Below are 12,500 nucleotides of genomic sequence, written 5' to 3'. Positions count from 1 at the left end.
GATAAAATTCTTGAAAAACATTCTGAAAATATTTTTTTAAAGTCACCACAGAACATTTGTACAATGTTTTTAAAGCGCATCATCAAACTCTAAAATAACGACATTTTGTGAAAGTGAAATAAAAAAAACTCTTAGTTGCAAAGTTACACAAATCTGCATAATTAGATTTTATTTTTGGTCAACAGACAGATATTAAACTGACCAAATGAAAAAAACCAACCTCCATCCATTAATGCAATGACTGTTATCTTCATAAAGTTCAATTACAAACTGCTGGAACCAAACTCAGTCAAATAATCATCAGACATTTTTGGATCTGCAGTTTCTCAGAGGATGAAACGTGTGAAACCTCCTGGAGGGACTCTGGACGTTCAGGAGATCTGCGTTCTGATCGGCACACTCGGGGGGAAAAAACACACTTTGTTCTGTGCAAATGCGCCAAAAAAACTGTAAAGCTAAATTCCTAAATGACACAAGTCCTGCAGAGGGAGTGAAGCGTGATGAAAAGTCTCCCCGGTGGAGCTGCAGCACAGAAAACAAACTGCAGAAGAAGAGTTGAGTTTGTTGCTGCTGCAGCTTCGAAGCGAGCGGAGGAGTTCTGCAGGAGAACCGAACCTCTGGTGGAACAAAGCGCTGAGTCACAGAGGAGTCTCACGCTGAGTCACTGGAAAAAGGTTGTGGCCGTGCAGACGCTACCTGGGGACTCAAACCGGCAACCTGGCGGTCGCGAGCCCACCGCGGTGACCCGGGCCCGGGGCGGCGCCGCCCCCGCCGGGCCGCCGCAAACAGCTGGGAGGCTTTTCAGCAAGCGGCTCCCACGCTGAGTCAGCGGCTGTATTTATTATCACCTTACTACACGGCAGTTGGTGGGAGATGCTGATGCTAATTCATTAAATAAACCGTCCACTTATATAAAAGCTTTACATAACACAGATCAATCGCTTTTTACTTTTACACTCAAAGGATGATTCTGGCCTTTAAAGTTAGAATTAGATAAATAAACGTTTTCCATTATCAACAATCATATTACAGTATTTCTACTGTCGGAGTTTACGGGAACAAGAAGTTCAATCAGTAAAAATATAATTCACTGCAAAAGATGAAGAAGCAATAAATAACAATTAAAGATGTCCTCCAGTGAAAATCTATTCAAAGTGTTTTTTTTTTTATTGTTTTTTTTATTAAATCTGCTTTTGAAAAAAAGTGAAATAATCCATCAGCATCATGGCTGAGTATTTTTTTTGTTTTGGAACTGCAGTAACAGTCTGACAGCATTTCATCTGTCACAAACCTTAAGAACCAATCCCATCAGCCTGGGGCGGGGCTTCCCGCATCTAAAGCTCTTATTTTGACAGCAGATGAAGCCGTCTTATTCTATATTAGTCACAGACTGTCTGTTCTGGAAGGATACTTCATTTTTATGATTTTTTTTTTTGTTCTTCCAAGTTTGAAAAAAAAAAAGATTCAGTAGATCACTGAAAATCACATTTTTCCTTTGATTGAAACTTCGGCACAAAATATCTCACTTAAAAGCCTAAAAAATTAAATCACAATTTTCTGCTAAAGCTGCCTTAAAAATCCAAAATGTTTGATCACTACAACCACAAAGAAACTTTTTGTGATCATCTTTTCTTCGAATAAACTTCTAAATATATAATTTTGACAACCACAAACCGTTTTTTGTGGGTTTCATAAATGCCAGAGGAACGTTAATGCAACAAATATTAGACTTTGATAATAAAGCTATGCTGCATCGAGAGGAGCTTTAAAACAGTTGTTTTCTACCTTCCGAGCTTCTCAACACGAAGCAACAGCAGCTCTGACTGTGGATCTGTAATGACGACGCTCGGCAGCCGACCTATGAATCATACAACCTGAGCTTTCTGCCATTTCAAATTTTCAGCGAACAGAATTTACATTTATAAAACCAACAACCAGTAAAAAAACAACAACTCAGAATTGGTTTGTGTGACTGCACGAATCGATGAGCGCCTGCATGTAAAGTGTTCGTGAATCGGTTTGGTGATTAAATCTGGTGATGAAGGTCGAGTTACACAAACATTACAACAACAAAATATATTTCAAGGTAATAAATCATCCACAAGCAGCTGCTTATCCGGACATCAGTCAGGGACTGGGCAACGAGACAGCACGAGTATAAACGTCTGTTAATACAGTAACAACAACAACAATCCATTAATCATATAATAAATCAAATAGTAAATAAAAAATCCACAGTGCCAACCGACGAGGACAAAACTCAGTTTACAGTAACGTTAATGTCAATCTAATAAAAAAAAATATATATATGATCTTTAAAGAATCAGAAACTGGCTTTTAATGTAAAAGTGTAATGTTATGCTGATAGAAATATAACAACAACTGTAACGGATTACAATTACATTTATTTTGTGATTTACTAAATCTAGTTCCTCGTCATCACATGATGTCATCATGAAAACATCCCAGCAGCACCAGAGTCCAGATCTGATGGCAAACTGTGGAGCTGCTGATGGAAACGTTACCGTAACAACAGTCGATGCTGATTGGATAAAAACTGATGATGTCAGCGTTACCGTAACAACAGTCGATGCTGATTGGATAAAAACTGATGATGTCAGCGTTACCGTAACAACAGTCGATGCTGATTGGATAAAAACTGATGATGTCAGTGTTACCGTAACAACAGTCAATGCTGATTCGATAAAAACTGATGATGTCAGCGTTACCGTAACAACAGTCGATGCTGATTGGATAAAAACTGATGATGTCAGTGTTACAGTAACACGACTGTCTGATGTGCTGATGTTAGAAAAAAAACCATCACGGTTTAAAATCGAGTGACGAGCGGAGGACAACACGGGTACACTGATAACACTGGGGATGAAGTCATCACACACACACACACACACACACACACACGCACACACACACACACACACACACACACACACACACACAGATATGACTAACTAGTCATCATGATGCCAGTAAGACTGACACCAACCCTGAGCAAGGCCTAAAGAAAAAACATCCTAACCTAAATAAAACTTTACCCTGACTTAAACTTAAACCTAAGCTTATCCTATCCTAAATCTAACTTGACCTTAACTTAACTTCACATGAAGCAACATTTGACTTTACCCCAACTTTAATTTACAGGAAAACATAAAACAAATCTTAATTTAAAACTAACCTGAACCTAAAATCAACTTAACCTAAATTTAACCTTTTCCTAATCTAAATTTAACCTTAATTTATCCTAAACTAAGTTTAACTTTACCCTGACGCTAACCTAAATCTAACTTTCACTTAACTTTATCTTGAATATGAAACAAAACTTTACATAACCCTTAATTTAAGATCGTCTTTACCTAAATTGAACCTTTCCCGAATCTAAACATTAAACTAAACCTATTCTTATCCTCACCTAAAATTCAACTTTACCATAAATTAACTTGAACATGAGCTCAGTTTAACTTTACTCTAAATCTTATGATTTATGAGGACATTCCCATGAGGAAGTCCTCACAATGAGACTGTGTAGACAGATTTAAGACCCCACAACATGAGTAATACACACACACACACACACACACACACACACTCACACACACACTATGAATGACGCGTGTGTCATTCCACCACTTCCATCCATCCGTCCGTCCATCTCATGGCAAGTGAGTCAACATGGTGGCATGTGAGTGTGGAGAGTGGATGTGAAGTGTGTATGATGGGATGACTGAGTGTGTGTGTTTGTGTGTTTGAGAAGCTCGAGGACATAAAAAAAAGAAAAAAAAAGAGTGTGTCTGAGAGGTTTGGAAAATGCAGACAGGAGGTTGTGTGTAGTTTATAGTGTGTGTGTGTGTGTGTGTGTGTGTGTGTGAGGTGTCGGAGTGTGAGAGCCGACAGTTATCTCTCACACACACCTCTGTCTGTGTTAATGGAGGGACGCCACTTCAGACCCCCCACTCACACCAAAGGAGGCCCCTCAGTCCGGCACTTACACACCTCCGTCACCGACACACACACACACACACACACACACACACACACACACACACACACACACTCAGTAGGTCTACACAGGAAAACATGCAACCGTCTGCTGCTGTGGCGTCACAAAGATTTGAACACTCGGACGCCAAATTTAGCTTCAATCTGAGATTCCAGATTAAAAAAAATAAAAAAATCCGGTGAGCTGTGTGCTTCTTTAAAACCAAACATCTCCGAAACAAAACTCAGACGACTGATGATTCATATTTTAAAGGAAAACACGCTGATTTTACAAAAAAAACTCGACATTGATGAATAAACAAGACTCATTAAATGTTCAATTATAAGTGCTGCTTCTGAGATCAGGGCTCCGGTTTCAGACCTGGTTTGGGACTGTTGTTAAACCGGGTTATGGCCTGGTTCTGGCCTGGTCTTGGCCTGGTCCTGGCCTGGTTCTGGACCTAACTCTGGGTCTAGTTTAAGACTTGATTAGGAGCAGTGTTGGAGAATCTTCTGTCTGGTTTTGAAAAATGTTCAGTTCCAGTTTGGGGCTGGTTTCTGGCCTGGTTCTGGCCTGGGTCTGGCCTGGTCTTTGCCTGGTTCTGGCCTGGTTCTGGCCTGGTCCTAGCCTGGTTCTGGCCTGGTTCTGGCCTGGTCCTGGTCTGGGTCTGGACCTAAATATGGGACTAGATCTAGACTTTAAATTTAGGACTGTTTCAGGTTTTTTTGGAGCCCGTGTTCTGACTCCAACATATGGAGGGACACGACACGCTGCTGAGCTCTGATTGGTCAGTTTGAAATGAGCCTCACCTCGAACCGACGACACGAGGAGCGCGGAGAGAAAGCGGTTGGTGTGAAGTGACGAGGATCAAAGACAGCGATGGAGAGCTGCTTCCCACGATGCAGCGACAGGTGTGAAAAAAGAATTAATGAAATGAACTAAAACGTCGTGTTCATGCAGAAAACAGGAAGTTCACTGAGATGAGAGAAGAAGAAGAACTTCAACGTCATGAAAGGATCAAAAACTCAGAAGGACAGACCGACTCAAACATGGTGGAGCTGTTCTGGGACACGTCCTGATGTCCTGGGGATTTCTGTGTGTGTTTTCACTTCATGTCCCCCCCCCCCCCCCCCCCCCCATTCTGTTCCCCTATGGCCCCCTCCCCCCTCCAACACACACACACACACACACACACACACACACACACACACACACACACACACACACACACACCTCTCTAATTATAACACTCAGGTAAACTCGAGTCCGGGAGGAAGAGAGAGTACTTAGCATCGCTATAGCAACCGTATCCCAGTTCTGGTTGCCGGGGGAGACTGTTTTGTGCCACCTCTGTTGGGAGACGAAACGACCATGTTTTTTTTCTTTGTGTGTGTGTGTGTGTGTGTGTGTCTGTGTGTGTGTGTGTGTGTGTGTGTGTGTGTGTGTGTGTGTGTGTGTGTGTGAGTGTGTCTGTGTGTGTGTGTGTGCGTGTACCATGTTCGTCACCACGACTCTGTAACATTTGAGTTTTACTTCAGTCTCTATTAACAGCCTGATTAACATTTATCAGAATTAAACATCTTTGATTTGATTTCATCTGAGCTGAAGCAGACGTTTTGGATCTGCTCTCCTTCTCGTAGTTTAATCCACTGACACACAATATCTCACTCACTGAAGTCTAATCTCATCTCCTGTAATCAATCTAATATAATCTAGTTTAATTTACTCTAATATACCACATTTATATCTAATTAAGATTAAATACAAATTACAATACAATTTAGTCTGTCTTTTGTCTAATTTACTTTCGTCTGCCCTCACCTATCACAGTCTGACCCAATCCAATCTAATCTAATCTAATCTAATCCCATCTCATCTCATCTCATCTCATCTCATCTCATCTCATCTCATCTCATCCAAACTATTCTAGCCCAAACTGAATTAAAATAATCTTGTTCTATTATAAATAATCTGAGTCTAATCATTCTGATTCTGTGTGATGGATTTTAAATGTCAGCTGCTCGGAGGCTCCAACTGTCTGTAGCGACATGATGATGAGGACTCGGGTTTCGGAACTTCTGGAGTCGTCTACTTTGACTTGAGGTCAGCGCGGCGCTCTCAGTGTCTCCGCGAGACGGGCGGAGAAAATCCCCGCAGCTCTGATTGTGTTTGAACGCCTCATCGGTGACACAGCTGCTCCTGAAATAGCAGCGAAACCATCGAGGCGGGTCGACGCGCCGTTAGCATCACAGCACAGGGCGGCCTGGATCCGACCCAACGCTTTGATCACGGCCCAGCGGTAACTGGCTGTGAGTGTGTGTGTGTGTGTGTGTGTGTGTGTGTGTGTGTGTGTGTGAGTGTGTGTGTGAGTGTGTGAGTGTGTGTGTGTGTGTGTGTGTGTGTGTGTGTGTGTGTGTGTGTGTGAGTGTGTCTGTGTGTGAGTGTGTGTGTGTGTGTGTGTGTGTGTGTGTGTGTGTGTGTGTGTGTGTCTGTGTGTGTGTGTGTGAGTGTGTCTGTGTGTGTGTGTGTGTGTGTGTGTGTGAGTGTGTCTGTGTGTGTGTGTGTGTGTGTGTGTGTGTGTGTGTGTGTGAGTGTGTCTGTGTGTGTGTGTGTGTGTGTGTGTGTGTGTGTGTGAGAGTGTGTGTCTGTGTGTGTGTGTGTGTGTGTGTGTGTGTGTGTGTGTGTGTGTGTGTGTGTGTGTGTGTGTGCCACTTTGATCACCACATTTGGTCACATTAATAACAGAGTCGTCTCCGATGTGTTATCATTAGAACATCTAAACCATCTTGATTACCAAGCACTTACAAGGACACACACACACACACACACAGACACACTCACACACACACACACAGACACACTCACACACACAGACACACTCACACACACACACACTCACACACACACACACACACACACACACACACACACACGGCGCTCACATCACCCTGATCCCGAGACACTTGTTCACAGTAACCAAGAAAAATACTCATCAACATTCCCGTGCTGAGCCGACGCGTTAAAAACAGACTCACTGAAGGGAAACCTGAACTTCAACGGTCACTGATTCGATGTTCTCTGTTTCCACCGGCTTTATTTACAGACTCATGGAGGTGTTATGGAAGAGTTCGCACATGCAGTCAATGCAAATACATGAGAGGACACGAACAGACAGCAGCACAGACAGAAGGCAGATTTACACCTGAAGATGGAGGTTAAAAGACTGGAAACATTCAGGACTAAAATTCCTGAACCATCGGTGATGTCATCAACCATCAGTGAGGTCATCAACCATCAGTGAGGTCATCAACCATATTTGGACGAGCTGGGGGAGGAGCCAGCGGTGGATCTGACCGATCTGATTGGAAACCTGATGATACTACGTCCCGCCCACCGATAGCTGTAACCTGACTGCACCACAGACCTGTCAATCAAACAGACACGCCCCCAAAAACAGGTCTTCTTGAATCTTCTTTTCTAATGAATGAGGGATTATTTTCAGATGGACCTCCAGAAAACTAATAAGAAGGAGTGACTTTAGCTAACAACACCGAGATAACTGATGGACACATTTTATTCACTTTGGATTTGATGAGAGAAGTTGAATGGGAGTCTATGGAGCCGGAGGCTTTTTGGAGCCGACCTCTAGTGGCACTCGCTGGTATTGCAGCTGAAGACACTTGGATTGGATTCACTTTTCAGACCCTGAAAATCCGTCCACTTTTATGAAACTCCCTCAATTATCACTTGGTACAAATACTTTTCGGGAACATTTGATTGGTTTGTAATGTTCTCAGTGTAAAAGGTTCTGGTGACCCATCGCCGACATGCAGAACCACGTTGGTATTTGTTCAGACTTAACAGCTCCGTTTAATCTCCAATGGTGTTTTAATGCTTCCTCTGCGTTCAGCGGTCCATTATGGAAAATGCCAGCGCTCTGTTTATCTCAGCGGAGAGCTTTTCATACCGCGGAGTCTAAAAATGTTGCTGTGATCGGGAGGAAAATGAGTCAGACACAGTTTTACTTTTTTTTTTTTGTAATGAAAGAACTAAAAGGAAATAAAGGCTGCTTAACCTTTTCTGGACTGTCTTAGATCTCTTCATCCTCAAAAAGAAAAAACACTTTCGTGACGTCCGATGCTGAGAAGCTCCTCCGGTTCAGGTCGGTCACAAGACTTTTATTTGTGTCCTCTTCTTCTCGGTGGAGAGTTTTACTGTCTTACAGTTTCATATGTTGCTTCAGTGTTGCATGCAGTTTTAATATCCGGCATCGTTTCAGTCCAACATCAGTGAACAATGGCTTCAGTCGGGCTTCACATGTCAACATTTTTAATATTTAGTTATCTGAATTTTGCCTATTTAGAACGATGCACTTAAATTACATTAATCTGATGTTTTTTTTAAAATATTTTACAGGATTCATAAAAAGCTAAAAACATTAAAGACAGTTTGTAAGTATGAAGCATTTTGGTGTCACAGTATAAATATTCTTGTGTTTGCTGGTGTTTTCATTGATAGTTTTAATGTAAAGTTTCTCATATTACCAGATTTTTATGTTTTTGCATGTGTAACTGTAAAAAGAAAAGAAACTTTTTTCATTTGGAGTTTTAACGGTGAGGTTTCTACTTCCTGTGATGTGAATGCCGTTCGCTGGTTTCGGTGAGGAGCCGCCGGCCTGTAAAATCCCTGAGAAACGAGTCCTCCAGTGGCTCATTACTTCGCCGTGTGTTGCTGTCATGGCAAGAAGTTGCGTTGGCTTTGATTCAGACCCTTGTTTGGCGCTTCTCGAGAATAGCGCAGAGTGCTAAGTCATGTTCATTTCACCAGCTGTGTCCAAATGATTTATAGCGAGTGGGGCGGGGGGGGAGGGGCGGAGGAGGGGGTGGGGGGATAATGTGACGTTACAGAAATAGAGCCTGAGGGGGCGTGGGGGACGGCGTCTCAGCGGGACGTGGAGCCCACCGTGGACCGGAGACGTGGGTTTGAGATCAGCTCTGGATGTGTTTGTCGGTCACGTGGATCGATAATCCTCCACAGGCCGACTGAACTCACTTCACTCTTCTGTCCAGCTATATATGTTTCTCAGATCTGTTTGTTAGAAGCTTTTCTCTGACCTGATGTCTCTTAAGTTTTCTCTCTACTTCCCGTCTTTCCTTGTAACAAGCTCAGATTTATTTTAATGTTTGTTTATACTATATTACTGTTTCTGGACCTAAATATATTATATTATAAAGTGGGAATCACAGTCTGGATATAAAAGAGTTCGTGGCTTCAGGTCTGAAAAATGGTTCCGATGCAGAAGTGTCTTAAACTGCAATACCACCAAGTGCCACTGGAGGTCGGCTCCATTATTGATATTTTCAACATTCATTTTGTAATGGTGCTAATAATCTTTTTTTAATAATAACTCAGCTCTGCTACTTAGTAACCATTATTGTGACATTTTATTTCCCGTTCGATCTGTGATTTCCTGTCACTCAAGTATAAATGCAGAGAGAGGTGCCGTCTGTCCAGACTGTCGAGTGTCGGTCAATAATTTCATCTTTATTCGGACACATTGCCGCCGTCTGCTTTAATGTTTCTGAACTTCTTCCTGTCTGTCTGAGTCTCTGTTGACATCGCTCAGCCGGCCGTGAGACGACATCGATCTGCTTCCACATGTCCGCAGTGTCAACTCATTGTGTCAATAAATATTAATCATTTGTGTGCAACCACTTCCTCCTCGGCCTCCAGAGCGGACTCTGTCCTGTTTAATCTGTCCTGCAGACTCCATAATTTCTGTCAATACTGCGTCTCCTGCAGTTGGACTGCTTACTCACACTTCAACAGACACAACAAGGGAAGGCCGAGGAGTTTCTGTAATTATTCAGACTTATTTATCGTAAGTGATGCCGATGAGAACTTCTGACACTGCGGTGGATAGATAATCTCAGGTATGGAGAAAGTTTGGTTGGTTTTAGAGGAAGATCGTGTTTTGAGTTAAAATCACAAACTGTTTATAAAAGAGTTCGTAACTTCAGGCCTGTAAAATGGTTCCGATGCAGAAATGTCTTCAGCTGCAATACCAGCGAGTGCCACTAGAGGTCGGCTTCAAAAAGCCTCCGGCTCCATAGACTCCCATTCAACTTCTCTCATCAAATCCAAAGTGAATAAAATGTTTTTTTACAAGTTATTGTGGCGAAGGTCACCTTTGACCTCCGAAATCGAATAAGTTCATTCTCAAGTCTGAGTGAACATTTGTGCCAAATTTGGAAAAGGTCCCTCCAGGGGATCCAGCGACACCGTGATGACGAGAGTGAGGACGACGTGATTTACGAGATTTTAACTTTTTTGTTATTCGGCTTAAGAATAACTTACGAAGTACAGATTTGCTGCCACTTATTGTTTCAGGTTTCTTTGTCCGAGTTAAATCATTAAAATCAGGCGGAATAAACAGAGATGCTGATGTGGGGGGCGGAGGGAGGAGGGGGGGGGGTTAATGATCAAGATGGTGGACGGAGAGAAGATCAGCGGGTCGGCTCCGATGCCGTCGGTGGTTTCACACTCAGCCGTCCGCTGACACTTTTATTTCTCAGGCGTCGCTTGTCTGTTTGGGTTTTTCAACTGTTGGTCACTTCTTGGAAGAAAACATGCCACTAGAGAGACAATCCGTCTCCCGCCGTCCCCGCCGAACGTTTCCTGTCTCTGTGTTGTACTTTGACGAATGTTCTTTGGCTCCGCCTCTCTGTGTTCTCCAGCCCACGCCTCCGTTCTTCTACCGGGGTGCTGTGACCTCGTTCCACCATCGCGGATCAATAAAGTTCATTAAGCAGGAAGTAGGAAACAGTCCGATGAATGCAGACGTGTTTCGCACCATCCAGTCGTTACATTACTTTATTTTTCCCTGATGAAGTTCACGAGGCAGACTTAAAGCTTAAAACACATCTTATTTAAAAAAAAAAAAAAAAATTGCAATCAGGGAAGTTCACTACCTTCAATCTCCATCACAGACTGGATATAAAAGTGTTCGCAGCTTCCGGTTAAAAAACAAATGGGTCCGATCCAGAAGTGCCTTAAACTGCAATACCACAGAGTGCCTCTAGAGGTCGGCTCCAAAAAGCCTCCGGCTCCATATGCTCCCATTCAACTTCTCTCCTCAAATACAAAATCAATCAAATGTTTTCCACGACTTATTATGGTCTTATTTACTGAAGAAACTCTTTCTTATTCGTTTTCTGGCGGTCCTTCTGAAAATAATTTCATCATCAAACTCGAAATTAGGCCTCAAAAAGCAGTATGTTTTGGGACATGTCTCTTTGATTGACAGGTGCAGTCAGGTTTCCACTATAGGTGGGCGGGGCTTAGACTCCTAATCAGATCGAGTCAGATCCACCGCTCACTCCTCCCCAGCTCGTCCACTTATGGCTCCAAAATATTAAGATGGCGACGGATGAAAATGTCACTTTTATTTTACACTGTAAACTTTTCATGTATTTTTGTTTCTTGTAATTTCCCTTTTAATATTTTCTTGATATTGCAATATGGTTGTTCTTTGTGTTTAGTTAAGTGCATTGGTGATTGAAATGGTGATTGAAATTGAAATTGAAATTTCAGTAGCTAATCTGAAGAAACCTGTAAAACCTCTGAACTATTGGCTATTTTCAGAGTAACTTCAATTCCTTTACTCTTAAACTCTTATCTTGGTTTTTATAAGGACGAGCTATTGATGCTGTATCTTGATTCTTTATATTTGTCGTTTTTATCATTAAAAAAAAAAAAAATAAATTTACATGCAGAATCTCACTATAAAATGCTGTTAGTCTGTCATATCTGTTTATAATTGTGTGAAAGATATTGTTCAGAATCTAGAAATATCAGAACCATGATGGTCCGACACTGTGATTCAGTAATCTGAACAAATATGCACTCGCTGGTTTCTTTTCAGCCATGACCACGATCTTTATCTAACATCGACTGGTTTTAGTTGATCTTATATTTCCATTGGTGTTTCGGAGTAAAGCTGCAGTCCGTCTGGGGTGTTTACTGCACATCCAAACTATCGTTCCCTGACTTCAGCCTTTCAGGCAGCGCCTCCTCCCAGCCAACATCAGTGAGGGGAGAATCGCTGCCTTAAAGACAAAACTCGAGGAACAAATTGTCCCTTCGCTTGTCCTCCCATAACTGCCAGCTTTAGAGCTGCACACAAATATGGACTTAGAAACACCTGCCAGCGCTTACAGTAGCAGTGATGATGATGATGATGATGATGATGACTGGAAGCTGCAGGAAGACAATTCTCCAGGAGGAGATAATGCAACGTTAGATAACCACAATAAAGGGGGGTCGGGTATTCAGTATTCAGATTCAAAAACTAGCATTTAAAAAAAACAAAAAACAATACAAATGAAGCTGTGGACTGAAACCATCTCTTAACCCCGACGGTGTCCTCTGTGAGTGCTGCACTTATCACCGGCTTCTTGCGCTGATTAATTAGCGTGGAGGCAGCGTTTTTACGGCTGCACGC

The 12,500-nt window shown here is 42.3% G+C and overlaps 1 protein-coding gene across 1 annotated transcript in view; it reads right to left on the bottom strand.

Annotated features, from left to right (window-relative positions):
• The window catches only part of LOC138215403 (sodium channel protein type 3 subunit alpha-like), a 144,883-nt gene that overhangs the window by 70,302 nt on the left and 62,081 nt on the right, over nt 1-12,500 (bottom strand).

The sequence above is a fragment of the Embiotoca jacksoni genome, unplaced genomic scaffold (assembly GCF_022577435.1).
Source record: "Embiotoca jacksoni isolate LCO1_2020_lvr unplaced genomic scaffold, fEmbJac1.0.p SCAF_75, whole genome shotgun sequence".
Taxonomy (NCBI): Eukaryota; Metazoa; Chordata; class Actinopteri; family Embiotocidae; genus Embiotoca; species Embiotoca jacksoni.
This window is presented reverse-complemented; position numbering and strand designations above follow the sequence as displayed.